The 18,163-nt window shown below is 36.5% G+C and overlaps 1 protein-coding gene across 1 annotated transcript in view; it reads right to left on the reverse strand.

Moving 5' to 3' along the window:
- Positions 1-18,163, reverse strand: part of LOC138715726 (uncharacterized) — a 498,538-nt gene that overhangs the window by 18,179 nt on the left and 462,196 nt on the right. The window lies entirely within an intron of this gene.

Below are 18,163 nucleotides of genomic sequence, written 5' to 3' on the forward strand. Positions count from 1 at the left end.
GAAATAAGTTAACAGTTTTTAAGAGAGTAAATTTTAATATATGCATTTCTACGTAGCCATGTCTTCACCATATAGCCCGCACACTAAAGGGGAACCTCTACTGTGCTAATGATGTCAACACTTCAGTCTAAAAAGTGAACCCGAAGTGCATAACTTAGGCAAGATTGTGGCATTAGTTTCCAGACTTGAAATTAATACGAGGAATGTTTTCGCCATTAATTATGAAGTTAGTTAATAAATTTTTCCTCCAAACATCAAAAAGTGTCTCTATAGAGCAGTGGTCGTCAGCACTAGCTGAAATGGGGTAATGAGTAAGAAGTTGTATTGCAATATGCACCGTCGTGCAGAAGGGAGAGGGAGGAAGCATACCCGCCAGCAGCCACGGATACACGCCAGTGCACTGTCTTATTCGCGGGTAAGGAACGCTAGCCCGAGGGTGCACTGTGCTGATGACTGCTGCTATAGAGGATTAAATAGAGGCGTATTGTTTTCGGATAGATGTTCAAAATGAATTTTACATGAACATTTTTAATTTCAATCTTTATGCAAAACTTGTATTTATACCTGCATATCTCTTACTTCTTAATTGGTTATTTAACGACGCTGCATCGTTTATTTAGCGTATATGGAATTGGTGATAGCGAAATGGCATTTGGCGAGATGAGGCCGGGAATTCGCCATGAGAAAACCTGACACTTGCTTTAAAATTGGGGAAAACCTAGAAGAAAACCCAATCACGTAATCTGCCCAAGCGGTACTCGAACCCACGCTCGGGTACAGTCTCGAAACAGTATTCTACCGTCTGAGCTAAGGCGATGATCATTGCTATCACTGTTATCAGTATATCGCAAATTGAAAACCATTGATATTAAATTATTGTAAAACCTTTAATTATGTTTGGTTTTGTGTGTGTTCAAAACAAAAAGAGAATAGTGGGACGAAGTTTATTCATAGGCCTGTATACATTAGGCTAATTAGGATTTACCGGTCTTTGATCGGGGAAAAAAACCCTGATGGAATTGATATTTAAAAAATGTGCTCAACTTCAGTGAAGACTGGAGAGCATAATTACAGTAGTCAAATCCACTCTCTTCACCTCCATGTTACAGCCCCATGGGACTTTTTAAGATGCGAAAGAAAGAGTGGTGTGCGGAAAGCAACGGGAAGCTACCATATTTATCTTTAGCAAGAAAAACTTAACAAACTTAGCATGAACTTCAAATACTTGGTGTGTGCTCTAAAGCTTTGACAAGGCTTAAGTAGTAACAAGAACTGTGGCCAGAAAGTCATAAGGATGATAGCAATGACACAGGAAACTTTTAATAGAGAAAGGAGAATCTGAGAATCTTCTGCGGGCTTCTGGAAAAGGAATATGGAGGATACTAGTGAAGTGCTTTGTGTGGAGTATGGGGTAGGAACATTGACATTACGACTAACAAGCAAACATTCTGATTGGGGCAGATAATTTTTTTTTTTTCACCATATTGATAATGTCAAAACAATTGCTTATAAAACATTTCGGCCACTAGAGCGCAATTATGAGGGCCGTAAAAAGTAAGTTGCCTTGGTACCGTTTATAGAAAGAAAACACAATTTCACGAATAGATTTATTGGAACAGATACAGCATTTAATGAGCTATTTTTCAACACATCCCCCCCCGGAACTGAGACTTTTTCATGCCGTGGGATCAACTTTTGTATCCCTGTGTCGTAGAAGTCTGTCGGCTGGGATCGGAACCAGTGTGTGACAGCCCTCTGCACCTTATGGTAAGACAAATGTCTCAATTTCAGTTGGGAATATATTGAAAAATAGATCAATAATTCTTGTATCTGTTCCAGTACATTTTTCAAATAAAATTGTGTTTTTCTGTAAATGAGCCCAGGGAATCTTATTTTTTACGGCCTTCGTAATTGCACTCAAGTGGCCAAAATTTGTGTAAGCACTTGTTTCGACTTTATTAACATGGTTGAGCCACCGGCGTGGCTCAGTCGGTTAAGACGCTTGCCTGCCGGTCTGAAGTTGCGCTCGGACGCGGGTTCAATCCCCGCTTGGCCTGAATACCTGGTTGGATTTTTTCGAGGTTTTCCCTAACCGTAAGGTGAATGCCAGGTAATCTATGGCGAATCCTCGGCCTCATCGCCAAATACCATCTCACTATCACCAATCTCATCGACGCTACATAACCTAATAGTTGATACAGCGTCGTTAAATAACCAACTAAAAATAAAAAAAATAAACATAGTTGAGGGGGAAAAAAAATGTATTTGCCCCATCAGAATGTTTGCGTGTAAGTGAAGCGAAACGACTAGAATTTTTTATTTTATTTCTTATTGGGTTATTTTACGACGCTGTATCAACATCTAGGTTATTCAGCGTCTGAATGATATGAAGGTGATAATGCCGGTGAAATGAGTCCGGGGTCCAGCACCGAAAGTTACCCAGCATTTGGAAACGACTAGAAGTATTTGAAATATGAATATGGAGAAGAATGGAGCATGTGAAATGGACAGACAGAATAAGAAATAAAGCTGTGCTAGAAAGAGTGGGTGAAGAAAAAATCATACTGAATCTGATTAAGAAGAGAAAAAGAAATTAGCTGGGTTACTGGCTATTGAAGGATGCACTAGAAGTAATGGTGAACGGAAGAAAAATTCGGGGCAGAAGAAGATATCAGATGATAGACATTAAGATACATGCATCATATGCGGAGACTAAGAGGAAGGCAGAAAATAGGAGACATTGGAGAATGTTGGGTTTGCAGTGAAAGATCTGTCCTTGGGCAGAACACTTTGAATAAGTATACAGACCGACCAGCCAGCTGCTGGTCTCACGTCCACATGACGAAGCAGAAGTGAACGATCATCCAACCAGCATGGAAGTATCGTGTGTTTAGCACGATGATTCCCTCAGCCGTTATAGCTGACTTTCGTAACCAGATTTCACTACCTATCACAGCCCTCAAGGAAATTTATTCCCCTATGAGGACTCGAACCAGCTAACATTCAGTAATGCGAGTCCTAGGCAGGATGCCTTAGACCACGACACCAAGGGGCGAAACAGAACTATAGTGGACTACTAAGCCAAATTCATTATAAATGATTGCATAATATCTGTGCACTGAAGTTTCTTGCTTGATTAGGATCTGCAATATTTTCATCATGGAAATAAACATCATTTGGACACACAATATTTGTATACATAACGTAGAGATGTTTAAGAGATTTTCAAAAATGATATTATCTGTAAATTGGCCGCGAGTGGACATACATTCTTTGTGCACTAAGCCATCGATGTAATCTTTCCATTTATTCGAGATGTTATAATATATTATTGAAGCTAAACAAGCGGTGCACTGCACAATATCTAATAATGAAATGCAAGATGAAAAGCGTGAAGCGGCTGAAAGATGAATAGATACAATAAAAGAGAGAGATAAAAAGAACTTGAGAGAAACAAATTTAGACTACAGATGAGCGGTCACAGAAAATCCGGCGGTTCTGGCTACAGAGGAGTTTATGAATAATGAAAATCAAATATGGAGGGATGGCAAACAAAAGTGTATGACACTTGCTAATGGAAAAGAGAGCGGAGGAAATGATTGCACAAGGGGAGCTGCTCTGGGGGAGACGCTCAAACATTTTAAACGAACACGCCGCTGAAAGTGTGACAAAATGAAAATCACTCCGCTCAAAAGCGAGCACACATATTGATGCAATACGTTCAGAAAGGTGTACTGAAAAATAGTCCCTGCACACACACACACACACACACACATACATAAAATCATGCAAACATATACATACATTCATAATCATTGCATGGCAGTTTACTAAACAACAATGCGACAGACAATCATATTTAATATTGCTTAGAATTCTTAATGAACTAACATACTGATTTTGAGTTTGTAATTTAGTGCTTAAGTTTGTACAGCAAGACTGCATTCAAGTTGTTTAGAGTCATCAACTACTGCGCAATCTAGTCAATAGTGTTCCTCACAATTACTTGAGGCAAGCTTATTTTTCTTTCTTTCAAAGTGTGCATGATATGGCCTGCTAATGTATGGTAACTATACAGATTTAAATTACACAGGGTGATTCACGAGAATTTACCGTCCTTTACGGAGCTTATTTCTGAAGATATTTTGAGCAAAAATTTCAGTTACACTAATTTAAAATTGTTTGTAAAATACGTTTTTTTCTTTAGTCTGAAGGTAAAAGAATAATACAAATAGAGAATCATTTCTTTAATTGGCAAGTATTATGAAGCTAAAATGTGCTGTGACTCCTTAGTTGCTTCGTACAGATAACTTTTCTTATTTTTAACTAGAAAATTACATTATTCTTACGCACTTATCACAACAATTATTACAAATCACACCACTTCCACCGACTTAATTATCTGCAGTTCAATTTTGCATTCTAATTTACGGTCTTGGAGAGTTTACAACACATTTTTAAAAATGTCGTCGTCTGCTTGAGTACTCTTGACCGCACGCTTGTGAACGGCACTCGTCGCTCTACGTAACTGCATACGGCTATCTTTGATTTCCGTAGCGCTCGCGCTGGCTGCTGACTGCACGCTGACCAAGATCACGCGTTCACAGCAATGCGTTTCAATAACGAAACTTAACTATGTAAATATTGAGAATAGAACCCACATTTATATGACATTTTTTGCTCAGAATGTCTTCGGAAATAAGCTCCGTGAAGGACGATAAATCCTCGTGAATCACTCTGTATACTACTGCTACAAAAGAAAGCACTGATAGTAATAACTTTTACAGCAAATAAACTTTCCTGTCGACCTCTCTTTGTTCGAGAAGGAATTATGACTGTCTTTAATGTATACATTTTTGAGCTCTTGTCATACATTAAGAAAAACAATAAAACATATTATTAGGACTGAAGTATATAATTATAATTAGAGCGCGCATTTGGGATTTGTAAACCAAAAAGTTAACTGCAACATCGACTACAGGTATGACCATGAGCAGCACGTAAGGCAGTGCAGTGTACTGTCCTCATACAAAGCTTGGCGGTATAGACCATCCAATCATCTACCTATACATCCATCCAGCCATGCATCCATCCAGCCATCTATCTATATATCCACCCATCCATTCATCTACACATCCATCCCATCATTCATCTACGTATACATCCATCCATCCATCCATCCACCCACCCATCCATCCATCCACCCATCTATATAGCCATTCATCCATTCATCTATACATCCATCCAATCATTCATCTACGTATACATCCATCCATCCATCCATCCATCCATCCCTCCATCTATATATCCACCCATCCATTCATCTATACATCCATCCAATCATTCATCTACGTATACATCCATCCATCCATCTATATATCCACCCATTCATTCATCTATACATCCATCCACTCATCCATCTATGTATGTATCTATCCATTTATCCATCCATCCATGCATCCATCCAGCCATCTAACTATGTATCCATCCATCCATCTATATATCCACCCATCCATTCATCTATACTTCCATCCAATCATTCATCTAAGTAAACATCCATCCATCCACCCATCTATATAGCCATCCATTCATTCATCTATATATTCACCCATTCATTATCTATATATCCGTATATTTAATCATCCATCCACCTATAGAACAATAAATACTCGTATATTTTTCCATCTATCCTCCACCCATCCATCTATGGATACATCCATCTATTCTCCATAGAAGCCTTCACTGTAGTTGCTATGGCAAGTTAATCCTGTGTGATGTATAGTCTTTGTTAGAGTGTTCAACTTTTCTTCTCAGAAAAACATCCTTATTATAAAATTCCTGGTTGCCCACGAATCTGTTGACAGGTATTCACAATCCGCTAATATAATGTCTCTTATTCATTGATTGGCCTTGAATACACCGGTCTTGAAATGTCACAACGGCCGAAATTTGAAGAGATTAAGGTCAAAATTAAGGTCACGGGACAATGCAGGCCTGTTGCCTGGACTTTCCCGACCTATCCACTGGTCACCAAAGTGGTGGTGTAGAAAATGTCGAAAGTTACTAAAAAAAATGGGGCTGTGTTTCGTCATGCACGAACCATACCCTCTGTCGTCGATGAAAAGTCACATCTTTCAGCAGAACATATAAACTATCCATCAAATAGTTTGTGGTATCTAGCATTTGTTAATTGAAGGGTACACGGGAAAAACGAACAATGTCACAATGCTCTTAAGGGTGATGTCATTATCTAATTCACTTTATTACTACAAACTTTAGTGTTATTTTTACCAAAAGTGGTAAAGGAGAATTAAAACCACGGATACACTCATCATTATCTTCATTTCAAGTAGAAAAATCAATACATTTTGCAGTAATATACTAAAATAGATCACTATCCCACCTCTAATGGAAATGTGACATTGTTCGTTTTTCCCGTGTACCCTTCAATTGGTTCCAGTGATCGTCAACTCGGCCGAAAGCGGGCTTGGGCGCTCAGCACTGCTTACGTGCGGGGCAAGCGTGCATTACCTCATCCTCGGCATCATGCAACCCTATCTCCCGTTTAGTAGCGTCTCTTGGCAGAAGCTAGCTGCAATGTTGAATAGAAGTAGTATGTCTCAACAGTGGTCGTCTTCTTCGGAAGGAATTTCATTCAAAATTTCAAGACTTAAACGTATGGTGTCAGATTTCTAGATTTTTCATAGCCTAGAGTTGGGAAAAATCGTTCTTATTTCTGGAACTTTTCCAAGAGTTCCGTTTCCAAGAAAGCACTAGTTCCAAGGAAGAGTTCTGAAATAACAGCAAGCGTCTGACACAACGTAATAATTACCAAAATTTTATATTGTTTCGGAACTAGTTCCGTTTCCAAAAATCTTAAGACCATAATGCAAATCGAACCACAACAGTTGTTACAATCAGGTGTAACAGTAATTTATACAAACTATAAAACATCGCAATGGTTTGTTCATTCCTTCTATTAAATAGAGTATATTACTACTACGTGATATGAGTCTCTATTAAAGCTTCATAATTTATTTGTGATAAACATTGCGATTAGTAGGGCTACATTTGCACTGTTATGTTACCATTCATTCATTCATAGTGTTCTGCCCAAGAGCAGTATATCACTGCAAACCCAGCATTCTCCAGTCTTTCCTATTTTCTGCCTTCCTCTTAGTTTCCGTGTATGATCCATATATCTTAATGTCGTCTATCATCTGATATGCTCTTCAGCCCGAACTCTTCTCCCGTTCACCATTCCTTCCAGTGCATTCTTCAGAAAGCAGATGTTACCATATACAAATTTTATAACACAATACAATACCGTATATAAATTTGTATAATAAAACAATGATTTTGAAATAACAAGACTAATAATAATAATAATAATAATAATAATAATAATAATAATAATAATAATAATAATAATATAATAGGCACAATCTTACAATTCGATTCTTGTTGCTATATTAATAGTAAATAATGTAACTGAGGCTGATTGGCTGATTGTTTAATTAATATTGAAACGCGCCCTGCAAATTCATTGTAATAAAACATTTCGCGCTCCTTCCAACATAGGCCTACTTATCTGTGAAGGAACTTCTGTACATCCAAGGAGAAAACTTAGGCTGCAACTGTCATGGTCTCAGAGAGTATCTGGAGTGTTCCAGACAAGATGGTTGGACGGCACGTTACACAGTACTCCAGATCCTATGAGGGACGTCTGTCAGAAACTCCTACTGTTATTTTGGAACAGAATATTCCGACCTACAGTTCTTTTTTGGAACTGTTATCTCTCGGAACTGTTCCGAAAGTACTGTTACGTTATTTTCCCTATCTCTATCATAGACCTATGTACTGTGGATGTAGATGGTACTCCTGCTGAGCTTCAGCTATACATAAATGACAGACTGATAGTGTGATAATGAATTGGTGATATATAAAAGCAGGAAATAGTGTGTGTGTTTTTTATTCACATTTTTCATTAGTCAGATTTATCACGCTTCATCAGCACGCTTTCGACAGACTGTGCATATTCGGATCTACATACACATATACGAACATTGTTTTATTTAAGAAAAACAAGTAAATGTCACTACAGAAGTAGCTAACTCATCTGACTACAACCTACGTAATTTCCTCAGTTCATGGACTGTGCAGATCATAGTGCAGAATATTGAGTAATTAGTACGCAATAAAGATGCTAAAAATCCCGTAAAATTAGCATTACAGAAGATCAGGAAATATTTTTACTAATAGTCCATTACTGCATTAACAAAATGAAAAGAAAAAGTATAAATCTAAAATGCAGTACAGTATTTAGTTTTATTCAGCTTTCATTTTATTCCGAACTTATCAACCAATTGGTTTCATACATGTAAATATTGGTATTAAGCATTCACATTACTTTAAGTTTAATTTTATTAATATAAGAAACATTTATTATCACGAAAATGCAACCACTATCGCAAGTCCCCGCTGTGCCCGCGGCAGCGAAACATGAGCGCAGCGGGCTTCAGAGCAGGCTGAGATGACGTCACAGGGCATCGAGTTGATGACCACTGAGCCAATTCGATAGGAGTGGATAAAGATCATCTCTAATTTGGAGTGCATTGTTTTTGGAGCTATTTTTACAGTAACTTCCCTGCATATTTTGATTAATAATATTTACCATCTGTAATCTTTTTGAGCATTCCTTACACATTATATACAACCCTTCATTCCTATATTGATAAATCAACATTCTCCCTTATGAAAATCTCTGCATTCCGCTGTAAATTTAAAATGTCATGTTTGTCTCTTTCTGTGTTCCAAGTAACATTCCCTGAAGGTCTGAGTTGTTTTTGCTATCTCTAATGGAAATGTTCATGTGACATGTTATCGTGAGTCATCCCGCAGGCTAATAAAATTGAATCAAAACTAACAAACAATAAATTATTATTCATCCGGTTGAAGTGGAATCCAATTTCTAAATCGTTTACCATATTTTTCTAATTTGCTAACCGCTATATTTGCAACCTACCAATATCACATGTGACCGCTGTTGTTATCTTTATAACAGAACAGATTCTGTTATTGCTTCGATTCAGAATGCGGACGATTGGTCTGAGCGGTTCTTTTTTAAATTTGATTTTAATTGGAGAACCTGCATCACTATTGTTTTTCTGCGCCGTAGCTAATTTACACATACGCTTAGAGCATCTGTGTATTTAACCAGAACAAATTTTCCATTTCATACTGTCACTTGTCTTCGTTTGTTGTTTTAACAGTGAAACGAAATGCTGGAATAATTCTATTATGTTTCTGATTTTGTGTATTAATAATGATGATGACAAAACCATTTTTCATCAGAGAGGAAATGCGTTGCCCTAAGTCTCCAACATAACCTGATTCTGGAAACAATTTGTTACACTTTACAATATGCGTCAATTTAAAATATTCACCATAAAATTTTAAATATGTTTTCCTATTTTATATACCTATAATTTAAAAGTCTATAAATTTTATTCGGCTCTGATATATTTCGCAAAAACGGAATAGGGTAATCTCGGTTCTCTCTTACCCTTAGGCAACGTTGTTGTTGTTTAGTCAACTGTCCGACGATAGGTTGGAACCTCACAAGTGAGTTCAATAAGACATCATTCATGAGGCAAACTAAGCCAGGAGATAATGGGGTAGGGTGACAATTTCCTTTCCCCCTAAGTAACGTTATGTGATGTATTTGTATATGTACTGTATCTTCTGATTTTTTTTTAAATATTGCAATAATATATCTACGGGCCAGTTCAAAAGTGAAACAAATAAAAATTCAAAGTTTTGAGATATGTAACTGCATTTTAAAGTTCCATGATGCTGTGAAAAATGTAATGATAATTGAAATTACTCCAAATTCTCTTAATAATATTTCTTACATACTGTAAGGACCAATTATAATGATGTTAATAATTGCATTTTTCACTGAAATATTAAACTTTAACTTGCATTTATCTTAAAACTTTGCATTTTGAATTGTTCCCCCTTTAAACTAGCCCGTCGATATATATTTTTTATTTTGTTCACGAAATAATCCTTATAAATGTCACTCAAGGTCAGAGATTACTATAGATAAAGACTGATACTACGATGATCTTTCCTACAATTTAAATTATTTACATATCTTGATTACACAACTTTTAACACTGTATCACTTCGGAATATGCATGATAAGACTTTGTGTTAAATTATAACGTGCCTTGTTTACATGTTTCGACCTTTTATGGGTCATCCTCAGAACTGGTCGTTGTTGGTCTTGGCACCTCTTGTTTTGTTTCCTGTGAGGGTGTGTTCGTGTGGTATAATGTAGAGTCAAAGGGTGTGTGTGTTCTGAAATTGAGTTGTGTGTTGAGAATTTCGTTGAGGTGTGTATACATAATTATTTGTTCATTTATTTAATGTATTTACTTTTACTGGTGGAGTTAAAAACCATAAGGCCTTTTATTCCACTCAACGAATATAAAAATATGTATAAATAACAGCAACACGGAAAACAACGGATTATAAACAACAACAACAACAACAACAACAACAATAATAATAATAATAATAATAATAATAATATGTAGATGTGTTTAGTTAAATAAGGCAATTTGTATTACAGAAATAATGAAGGACAATTATTTATACAGTATATTATTAAAAATAAACATCATATTTTTACAAAAGTTCTATTTGAAAAAGATCATATTGTAGAGACGAAAGCAGCCTTTTTGACAATCGGCCTTTGTAAATAGTCAATGTCTGACAGCCGTTTTTACACTATTATACACTATATACAGAATAAGTACGCTATAATATTATGAAATAAAATACCTTGTATTACAATACAAAACACTGTTCATACATACATACATACATACATACATACATACATAAGTGTTCTGCCCATGGGCAGATCTTTCACTGCAAACCCAACATTCCCAATCTTTTCTATTTTCTGTCTTTCTCTTAGTCTCCGCATATGATCCACATAGCCTATCTTAATGTCGTATATCATCCGATATCTTCTTCTGTCCCGAATTCTTCTCACCATTCCTTTCAGTTTATTTTTATTTTTATTTTATTTTTTTTTTTTTTTTTCATTTTTAAAGATGGTGGTGACCGATAAGCTGCAGTGCAATGAGTATAGGATAAGTGGGACCGTCTATTTGCTTATCATATAATATATATTAGTGTTATTAACAATATTACATTTTATTGATTAACGTTTTCGGCATGATATGCCATCATCAAATCATAAGAATCTATCACTTTATACATGCTTAATATTGGTACAACATATACACTTGAATATACTGTATTTAACTCATGTTCTACCAATATTAAGTATGTATAAAGTAATAGCTTCTTATGATTTGATGATGGCATATCATGCCGAAAACGTTAATCAATAAAATGTAATATAGTTAATAACACTATTATATGATAAGCAAATAGACGGTCCCACTCATCCTATACTCATTCCTTCCAGTGCTACTGTACATAATAGTGTAAATAATGTTTGATTAATGAAGACCTATAGTGTTTAACATACTTACTTACTGGCTTTTAAGGAACCCGGTGGTTCATTGCTGCCCTCACATAAGCCCGCCATTGGTCCCTATCCTGAGCAAGATTAATCCATTTTCTATCAATATATCCCACCTCCCTCAAATCCATTTTAATATTATCTTCCCATCTACGTCTCGGCCTCCCTCAAGGTCTTTTTCCCTCCGGGCTCCCAACTAACACTCTATATGCATTTCTGGATTTGCGCATACGTGCTACATGCCCTGCCCATCTCAAACGTCTGGATTTAATGTTCCTAATTATGTCAGGTGAAGAATACAATGAGTGCAGTTCTGTGTTGTGTAACTTTCTCCAGTCTCCTGTAACTTCATCCCTTTTAGCCCCAAATATTTTCCTAAGCACCCTATTCTCAAATACCCTGAACCTATGTTCCTCTCTCAAAGTGAGAGTCCAAGTTTCACAACCATAAAGAACAACCGGTAATATAACTGTTTTATAAATTCTAACTTTCACATTGTTTAACATAGTGTAATTAATAAAAATAGCGTATTCCAGCATACATTAAATAAAAATTGTAAATATTAGTGTAATTGTTACAGTAGTCTATGTTCTGTTCCGCGTGATTTTACCAAGTGTCCCGTGAGCAAACAGAAGTACTTCGCATGCTAAATGTATGGCCGTCGTCTGTTGCAGTAAAACCTTCAATAATACTTTGAAGCTTTGTGGGACAAAGTACGGTCCCTAGTAATAACAGTTGTCCTGTCTTCTCAACCCACAAACATCCTCTCCTTCAGCCATGCTAATCGAAATCTCCCTCTCGAATCTGTTATCGTGTCAATCAGAAGTAAATAGGTTAGTAATTAGTGGTTAATCTATCCACATCAATTAAATTATATGTAAAATACCGATAGCTAATTTACTCGTCTAACCCTGTACATCACTACCTTAGATCCATGTTGTTTCTTTTTTCCTCCGGTTTACAATGCAAATACGCCTTGAAATATGTTGATCTTTCAGTGTAATGCAGAAGTAATTAAATTGGCTTTATTTGGAGTTGTATAGATTGGTTTTCCTCCTTTGCTTGAATTGTCGTAACTACTTCTCTTTTCGTTTCTGTAGCTGGGTGTTGGCCACAGTTTAAATTAACACATCAGTGGCTTCAGGCAAACAAAGTGATGGTCCTCTCTCTCTCTCTCTCTTCCTCACACACAGGGTTCATTCATTAGCGAGCGTGGCACATACGGACGAGGCCGGGACAGCTAGCCAGGCAGTCTGTCTTGTCGATTAGCGATACATGGCCACTTGCCTGATTTATGGCGCACTAGTTAATGTATCATGTATACGCCGTGTTAATCTGAGCGATTCCCAACCTCCCGCAAACAATCCCTTCCTCTCTCAGACCAATAACAAACCATCGTTACAGTTTAGATGAGTTTTGATACGTTGTATCTGTCGATATCTCGTTTGAAATCATATTATAATGCATATGCGCTAGTGTGCTGAATATTCTATCGATACTGTGGCAACGCATATGTTACTACAGGGATAGCCCAACTATTTTTTGGCTTCCGGCGGATTTCTGGTGCTGTCAAATACAGCGTCGTTTGTTAGTCGAGTACCTGTTTCCTGGAAAGGAACTGAGATTTATATTTGTAACGGTTGTACATGACAGTGTTCAACACCAAGTTTTTGGCTTCCGGAAAGTTTTGTTGCTGTCAAATGAAACATGTTTTTGATGAGGTACCAATGCCCTGGAAAGTAAGTGTGATTTATCTTTGTAATGGTTCTACATGACAATGTTCAACGCCAATTTGAATTCTCTAATCGAAACAGTCAAATAGGAAATTGGTGGCCCACAGAGTGATATTAACCTAGCATAACGTTGCAATAATATCTCAATAATTACACAAAGCAAGAGTAGCTGTGTATGCAGGAAATCAGATAAATAATTTTAAAATGAAACTCAGTGCATAGTACACAATTATAAAGATAACAAGTTTTATCAAATTTTGTTACATCACAAAAGGGAAAAGTTGGTTAGTATTTTAGCGGGTTATTTTACGACGGTTTATCAACTACTACGGTTATCTAGCGTTTGAATTAGATGAAGGTGATAATCAGGAAGCGAAACTTGTTGCCCGATGGGAGAGAGACAAATGGTTTCAGGTTAATAGAGTCCCTCTACTCACTACTGTGTACAAAGAAGGCGGCATGGGTCGTGCTCAGTTGAACTACTGTGCCTTAGTTGTTCGCTATTTACTTGCTTTTTGTTGCAGTCTGCGAGTATGATATGATATGATATATGATATGATATGATATGATATGATATGATATGATATGATATGATATGATATGATATGATATGATATGATATATGATATGATATGATATGATATGATATGATATGATATGATATGATATGATATGATATGATATGATATGATATGATATGATATGATATATGATATGATATATTTGGTCACAGCACTTCTTTACATATAATGGTGTACCTCACTTTTCTGTATCCGGTGCCACCATTAACATATTACAGTAACACATTATTTGCAGTACACGTCTACACAAATACTCCCAATTACACTATGTACCTTTTTTATTACTTGTTCAATCTCCCCTTCAGTATTTCTCCTACATTTCATTTCCTATATTATTAATTAATCCTAATATATCTAAAATTATATACGCCTTTCAAACCCCCTTTTTCCTCTAATTACTATTCACAAAAATTTCAATTTCACTTTTTCTCTATAAATTATCATATTGAATTATTTGTCCTATTTGTTCTTTGACCTTTTCTCCTATCTTTCTCTTATATTCATTTACTGTTCCAACGTTCAAACTTTAGTACTAATATTATGCTGTCACTTGTTCACTTCTCTTAACCATTTTTCACTATTTTCACTCATTCCTATTTGCGGTCACTTTTACTTTCTCACTATTCCCTTACACCTTATCCATTCTCACTATTCTCACTTCCTATAAATACTTATATTTATCTCTACACATCAGCTTATACACTTTCTCTCTCCCCTATACTTCTCGATCATTTACAATTTCCCTTTACTTGCACTTTTTGATCACATCCCCACATTTTTTAATTATATCTAATACCTCTGCTATATCCTCAGCTGTCGCAGGTTTCTTTACTGTTCGTCTCTGCTTTATTTCTATCTCTGTCTTTCTTTCCATTTCTTTCTTCTTCTTCTATTCCTCTTATTCCCCCCCCCCTTCGCTTTCACTTTCACATCTTAGATTTCCACTTACACTCGCACCCTTAATATTTTCACTCTGCGAGTAACTTTTTTATATTGGTTATTTTACGACGCTTTATCAACTGCGACGAGTAACATATCATGGGCTAAAGACCACAGAATTCTGTATTAATTTCTAAAAAAAAAAAATCGTTATAAAAATATTAGGTGTATATTTCACGTTTTATCGCTAATTATGTAAGATAATCGCAATAATTTCGTATAAATTGGAAAGAGTTTTTTACGTCAAAATGGTTATACAAAAAAAGGTTTCATACATCAATTTATTCAACAGATGAACAAGGAACCCAAATACATTTCAATACAGTAGGTGTAAATTCAAGGTAATTCAACATGAGAGCTCGTAATGCCTCAATCATGTCAGCTTTAACATTGAAAGTGTTGGATGATTGTTTCAAAACAATTTCTTTCAAAGTAAGACAGCGTCGTTGTTCCTGAAATAACTCCTATGTGACATATTTATCGATTTTCAGATTTTTGCTCTATTAAATAAATTAAATAGTGATACAGCAAATAATAAAATCTCCTATATGTAATTATATTTCTTTCTTTCGAAAATGTAAGAATTCAAAATCCCCTATGTACGGCTGCTATAGGATGAATAAATGTGTTTTTTCCTCCTACTGAAAAATTTTATATTTTGCACTTAGAAATTATTGTAGGACCAACGACGACATGCTACACTGCATTTAATATTTTTTATATTATTGAAGAAACTAATTGCGACTATTATCTTCGCCATCTATCCATAGATTAGATTAGATTTTATTAAAGTCATGAGTATTATACAAATATTATGGACACAGTCATAATGAAACAAAACAGAGTGAATAAAATTATATTAGAAACATACTCGTAAGTTATTAGTAGAGGACTAAAAGTATTCACTAATACTATAAAATGTATGATTAATCATCCAGCATTTTAAAACATTCTTAAATGTGTTATAGTTAACAGTGTGTGCAGACTTATGTAATCTACTAAGGTTGGATAAAAAGTAATGGCAACAGTTCGATATTTCTGACATGGCTTTATTCACAGGGGTACGACGTTTACGTACCTTCTATATAGTCGCCCCCCTTATTTATTGCCTTTTGCCAAATGTTTGGAAGGCGTCGTACACCATCAGCGCGTCCATCTTTGTTGATGTTCCGTATTGACCGGATAAGTTCATCTCTGGTATTGTACCGGATCCCTCGCAGTGGTTCTTTCACTTTGGTGAAAAGATCGTAATTGTATGGACTCATATCGGGTGAGTACGGTGGATGTTCCAGAATCTCCCATTGTCAGCGGCGCAAGAGGTCCTTGATAGCAGCAGCGGTGTGACTCCTTGCATTAACATGAAGAATGATGGGATTCTGTACCACAAAGTGTCGTCGTTTTCTCCTGAGGGCTGGATGAAGGTGGTACTGCAGGAACCTGCAGTAGGAGTCCGCGTTTGCCGTCTGCCTTGGAGGTACAGCGTGGTGCAGTATTACCCCATCAATGTCATACGCCACAGTGAACATCACCTTCACAGCACTTTGTATAGGGCGTACTTTCCTCGGACGAGAAGAACCTGGATGCTTCCATTCATTTGATTGACGTTTCAAGTTTGGTTGGTTCGTATTAGCGAGCCCAGGTTTCGTCCATAGCGACGATTCTTCCAAGAAAGTCGTCATCTTTCCTTTGGTACCGGTCCAACAAGGCCTGTGCGACTGCATAGCGGTGCCATTGTTAAATCTCGGAAATTTCATGGGGTATCCAACGCGCTGTAATTTTGCGGTAACCCAGAATGTCTTGCAGAATGTGGAGCACAGTTTTGTGACATACTCCGACTTCCGCTGCTAACTCACGCGCAGTCCATCGGCGATCAGCATCCAACAGGGAAGCAATGAGTTGAACTGTGTTGTCCCCAAGCGAAGGCGTCCTGTACGGAGGTTGTCCTGAACGGCATCCCTGCCTTCCCGGAATGCTTTAACCCATCGTGCCACTGTGCGATATGGCAACGCTGCATCGGCACATGCTTCACGCAGTCCCTAAAAACATTCTTGTGCACTACGACCTCGTGTCACTTCAATTTTGATCCAGGAACGTAGCTCTAGTTTTGTAAACGTGGTCTTAGGGCGCTCGCACTATCCCTATGGAAGTCAACGTTCTACACACTGCAGTAGATTGACAGAGTACTGTCGCCGCTGGCTGCACTAACTCATCTAACAGTCCTTGTTCATGTCCACACAGCTGGAAGCTCTCGAACGCACCATCGTCACGTGACAGCAGTGTTGCCATAACTTTTTATCCAACCTATGTATTGAACATAGATACTTCCATGGACATAACTTGTTTTTTAGTTGTTTCCAGTCCAACATTAGATTCAGTCAAGCGAAAATTGTATCTTGTATTATAATTATGATGATCAGATCTATGATAATAATTTGCTAAATTTTTCTTTACCTTCAGCAAAGAAGTGAAGATGTAAAGATTAATAACAGTCAGAATAGCCTCCTTTATGAATAGTGGCTTACAGTGCGCATCATAAGCAGAACCTGTTAATATACAGTACGTAAGGCTTTTTTTGTAGGAGAACAAATAGAAGTGATAAATAAAGAATCCACACTTACACCAATAAATTATCAATCACTATCGATTAATAGGATCAGATATCTTTGAACGTCAGTGTACATTTTATCCATCCAGCTTGCATATCTTGTATGATATTATGATAGTCTTTTCTATTTACTGCACATTCAAACTCGCACCCTTATGACCAGTAGACAGCATCTCTGTACTCGATTTGGAAGCACAAAATATGAACGCATTTTATTCCTCTCCAAGGCCCACTACTTTGTTAATGATATATGCAACTAGATTATATCTACATATATTATGTCTTTATTATCAACACAAAGGGATTCAGCATTTTATGGCAAAGTCATATCGTAACATCCGACGGCAGACTGAAGATAATCAAGAGCTTGGTCTATTGTTGACGTTAAAAGGGGAGTCTAATTGCGTCATCAGCTATAAAACTTGTCTCCCTAACTTCACAATAGAATTCGAATTTCAAGAGGGGTTCCTGAACATGTCTCCCAAGCTCCGCGTAGTTTGATGTTCAATCCTGTTTCAAACTCTACACTAGAACAGAATTCAAATGTGAAACTCCTCTTCATATGACGAGATAAAAATTCCTACTGTACGGTTAGAAATGCAGTCAGCACTATTTATTTTTATAATTAATTCCTCTGAAGAGTTTTATTATTATTATTATCATTATTATTACTATTATTATTATCATTATTATTATCATCATCATTATCTACAGTCATGTTTATATTGTTTACAAGACT

Source organism: Periplaneta americana, chromosome 15 (assembly GCF_040183065.1).
Source record: "Periplaneta americana isolate PAMFEO1 chromosome 15, P.americana_PAMFEO1_priV1, whole genome shotgun sequence".
NCBI lineage: Eukaryota > Metazoa > Arthropoda > Insecta > Blattodea > Blattidae > Periplaneta > Periplaneta americana.